This window comes from Rattus norvegicus, chromosome 14 (genome assembly GCF_036323735.1).
Source record: "Rattus norvegicus strain BN/NHsdMcwi chromosome 14, GRCr8, whole genome shotgun sequence".
NCBI lineage: Eukaryota > Metazoa > Chordata > Mammalia > Rodentia > Muridae > Rattus > Rattus norvegicus.
In genome coordinates this window covers 1,849,395-1,854,299 of record NC_086032.1, presented here as the reverse complement: position 1 = coordinate 1,854,299, position 4,905 = coordinate 1,849,395, and the positions used below count along the sequence as shown (strand labels likewise).

At 44.2% G+C, this 4,905-nt stretch overlaps 1 pseudogene; it reads left to right on the top strand.

Annotated features, from left to right (window-relative positions):
- The first annotated feature begins 1,077 nt into the window (after nt 1-1,077).
- LOC108352842 (60S ribosomal protein L34 pseudogene) lies at nt 1,078-1,724 on the top strand (annotated as a pseudogene).
- The last annotated feature ends 3,181 nt before the right edge of the window (nt 1,725-4,905 follow it).

Sequence of the window (4,905 nt, the reverse complement as noted above, 5' to 3'; positions counted from 1 at the left end):
AGCTCTAAACCATCAACTGGTTTTGTGAAATATTTAACACAGGCCCACTTTTTGTTTTCCCTGAGAGTTTTAGCTTACAAGAAGAAAACCAACACGTAGAAACTCTGCAATGTCTGGCACGGCAGTGCCAAGTGAAAAAATGAAAAATTCACATTATTTTCTGAGCATTCCGTCCAAACAGGAAAAAGGTCACAGGTTTACTCTCCAGCCTCTACCCTGAAGTACTGAGTTCCCTGGCCAGAGGCTGTGTTGCATGAGTTTCAGGCTTAAGGTCAGGAGATGCAAGCTCATGTCTGAAAGGAATGTCTGTCTTTATGAGATTAGACCGCTGACCCTTGCAGGACAGAGAGATCCTCTACCTGGCCTCCATAAAGAAATGTCCTTATGAGACCCCAGCATTGGTCTAGATGGTGACAATTAGACTGGCCCTGGGAATAGGGGGTCCGTGTCTTGGTCCATCTCTGCCATCAGAACCAGCCTGCGTCTGTATCTGTCAGGTTAGCCTGGCACTGACGTTGGCTAAGGCAGGCTAACATAGCTAATCGGGAAATTCTGTCAACCATTTTCAGCACTTTTATGATAAGTACTTCTAGTAGTTATTAACACATGACAAGAAAACCTCACACTTGGAGCCTCCTCTCCCTGTCCTTCCCTTGTATCTCCAACCTCCCAGTCATTGCCCCTCAAGTTCCTGAAGAGACAGACATTCAGGCCATTAGCCCTTCCAAAGTCTGCATAGATTCTGACCTCCTATCTAGTTCCTTCTTTAGAGGAGACAAAGTTAATTACCTGATTGGTAATTAATAAATAATTGATAATTAAATCATCACATTTCCATAGAGGGTGCACATCCTGAGCTGCCCCTCCCCTGGTGATGTGAATCTTAAAAGTTTACCCATCAACCCCAGGATTACCCAGGCCTGCCTGTGAGCAGCTGTATCACTTTGTACAGCCGTGTGCTAAATTGCATCCTCCAACCAACCTCTGCCATAACTAAGGTGACATCTGGCTTTCTTCCTACCATATTCTTCCATTTTTCTGTACACTTAGCTCCAAGTTCTGGAAATGCTATTGTTACACAACCTGAAACCCTAACAGAAAGGGTAAAGCAGAGGCTTGCAAAAGCGAATAGAAGCATCATAGCCAGTCTTAGGACAGTCTGGGTTATGTTATGTAAGGCACTATCTCGAAAGGTCTGGTTGCCTGCTTCTGCTCTGTGTTTGTTCCATTTAGGAGGGGTTAGGAGGACAGGAAGCCCTTGGGACAGGGCTGTATCTAGGGCTATTAGCTAGCAACAAGGAGCGGTGAGTACTGGGCAGGTCCTCACAGTTTCAGAAACGAGCCAGCACTTCCGGATATTGCACTCAGGATGGTCTGGCGTTTGACTTACCATAGTAGGCTTTCCCACAATACAGCCTCTAACAAAACTAGGCTGCCTCGAACCCCTGGCAACAGGATCGTTTACCTTTACACCAAGAAGGTTGGGAAAAGCACCTAAATCCACATGCCGCACATGCCCAGGCAGACTGCGAGGGGTTCGAGCCGTGAGACCCAAAGTCCTTATGAGATGGTCTACGACAAAGACACACATCAGCAGGACCTGGGGTGGTTCCATGTGCGCCAAGCGTGTCCGTGACAGGATCAGGCAGTCTTTCCTTGTTGAGGAGCAGAAGATCCTTGTGGAAGTGTTGAAGGTACAAGCACAGAGTCAGAAGGCAAAATAAATATGTACTGGGTTCGGTCCCCAGCTCCGAAAAAAAGAACCAAAAAAAAAAAATAAATAAATATAAATATGCAGCTTTTTAAAGTAATAAAAATCAAGACTTGGAAAAAAATAAGTCACTGTCTCAAAACAAAACAAAACAAAACAGGGGTTACAGAGACGACTCAGTGGTTAAAAAAAAAAAAAAAATATATATATATATATATATATATATATATATATATAACTGCTGTTCTTGCAGAGGACCTGGGCTTGATTACCAACACCCACATGGCAGCTTACAACCATCTGTAACTTCAGTTCCAGGGGACTCTGATCTCTGATGCTCCCTTCTGGTTTCCGTGGGCGGCAGGTACACGTGTAGCACACAAACGTACACGTGGGGGAAATACTCATACGTAGGAGCTAAAGAGGCTGCTCAGAGGCTCAGTAGTTGAGATCATTGGCCGCTCCTCCAGACGACCCAGATTCAATTCCCAGCACCCACAAGAGTGCTCACAACTGTTTTTAAATCCAGTCCCAGAGGAAGGAATCTGGCATCTTCAGGCACTCCACAAGCATGGTACATAGATGTACGGACATACATGCAGGCAATATATATATATATATATATATATATATATATATATATATATATATAATATATTATATATAAATTTATATATAAATATAAATAATATATAAATATATATTAAACTAAAGGGAAAATTTAATCTAAAACAACATGAACACACCTATAATAAACTAATTAAAAAAATATGGCGCGGGCTGGAGAGATGGCTCAGTGGTTAGGAGCACTGTCTGCTCTTCCAGAGGTCCTGAGTTCAACTCCCAGCAACCACATGGTGGCTCACAACCATCTGTAATCAGACCTGGTGCCCTCTTCTGGCCTTCAGGCGTACATGCAGGCAGAAAGCTGTATGATGTATACATAATAAATAAATGTTTAAAAAAAATGTAAACAAAAAAAAAATATGGCGCTGTAGCTCCAGCTTATTTGGTAGGGCGCAGATGCTAAGGAGCACAAAACCCTAGCGCCACTAGAGACCAGGAGTGGTGGCGCATGCCTGTACTTCCACAACTTGGGAGGTAGAAACAGGAAGTTCTGGGCTATTGTAAGTAGTTACAGGTATTAAGTTCCAGGTAGTCTGGGCTACTACTCTACCACTCTGTAAAGGAGTAGGAGAAGGGGGAGTGGGAGTGGGAGTGGGGATTAAAAATACATTTGACTTTTAATCCCAGCACTTGAGAAGCAGAAGCAGACAGATCTCTGAGTTGAAGGCCACCCTGGTCTACAGAGTGAACTCCAGGACAGCCAGGGCCACACAGACGAACCCTGTCTCGAAAGAAAAAAAAAAAAAAGAATGTTCACTCTTAATTTCCTAGTACCAACTGTTGTCCAACCCAGGCTTTCTGGTGGCTACACCTGGGGCATCACCAAACTGAGGAGAAAAAAAAGATGTGGGGCGGGGAATAAAAGTATCCAATTCCAGCAGAGAGGTGAAGCTTGTGTTTTGACCACAAGGTGTCAAGTTTGATCAAAGGACTTACCCTGAAAAGGAGGAGCCACGATTCGTGGCTGGGAAAGGAGGAGGGGTGGGAGGAGACAGGAGGTGGGAGAGGAACCCAGAGCACCTTGTCTAGGTGGGATCATTGGGAGTCAGGAGTCTTCGTTCACCCAGGGCACTACCAACATCCCGTTCCAGCGGCTGGAATCCTCTCAAAGGCCAAATGCTAAAGCGTTTCAAAGCCTGCATTTTGGAGACAGGAAACCTCAGGGCTCAGGTTTTTACGGTATTTACTGCCGCGTGACCACGAACCATAAACTTCAGTTTATCCACAAACTGAATAGAAAGATAACGGTGTGACTTTGTGACGCTGACGGACTGTAGAGCATTAAGCGCAGGGATTGGCAACGGTGAGCTCCGAAAGTCAGCCAGGGAGCAAGAGAAATGGCTCAGCTAGTAAAGGCGGCGGCCGGCCACCAAGAGAGTTACTGACCTGGGACCCACGTGGTGGAATGAGAGACCCAACTTCCTCAAGTTGTCTACATGTGCACTGTGGCATATGTGAGCCCCTCCCCCACTGACTACACTAATAAATGTTAAAATGTTAGCTAATATTATTAGCCTTGGTCAGGAGCTTTCTAATCTAGCTTTGGGAAGTCACAGAGACCCATACAAACACCTTTATTCACATCCTACTTTTCCTACTTTTTTTTTTTTTTGCCAGAGCCCTATCCATTTTTCCTGACATTCTCTTTTTTTCTCAAAACTTTTATTTACTTTGTGTGTGTGTGTGTGTGTGTGTGTGTGTGTGTGCGAGAGAGAGAGAGAGAGAGAGAGAGAGAGAGAGAGAGAGAGAGAGAGGCACTTTTTTCTGGTGTATGTTTTCTTCACTTTGTTTCTTCCTTTCTCTCTTTCCTTTGTTTTTCTTCCTTCTTTTTTTAAATATAATCTTTTAAAGGTTTATTTATTTATTATATACATTGTAGCTATCTTCAGACACACCAGAAGAGGACATCAGATTGAAAGGTAAAAGTTTTAAAGTTGCCCCCCTAGACACAAAGTTTAGAGCAGAAAAAAAAAAACAAAAAACAAAAAACAGGTTAGGCCCCAGAATTATATGTTCCAAGAAGCCTCTCCTAGGGCTATAGAATGGATAATTACATTGGCCAGCTCAACAGCTTTCTCCCAGATACTAGCTGACCATAAATCTTAGAGAACAATCTTGAGAAGCAGGAAACAACTTCTCCTAGGAACTAGCAGACCAATGAAGTTAAACAATCTGAGAAGTAGGAGACAGCTTCTCCTAGGAAACAATCTTGGGGGACAGAGAGTTCTTCCTTGTGATTTTTCACTGTTATTCTACACACTTTCCAATGATGCCATCCCTGCCCCCTCGGGTTGTGGTTTCTCCCTTTAAATACCTCTTCTCCCAGCCTCTCGGGGTCGAACTCCACTGCCCCTGCGTGGGATACGAGTCTTGACCCCAGTGCACTGGTTGCTATCAATAAACCTCATGTGATTACAACAAGGACGGTCTTGTGTGAGTTCTTGGGGGGTCGAGTCATCCCGAGACTTGAGTGAGGGTCTCCCCACTCCGGGGGACCTTCGGAAGAACAGCCGGTGCTCTTAACCACTAAGCCATCTTTCCAGCCCCCTTCCTTTTTTTTTTTTTTT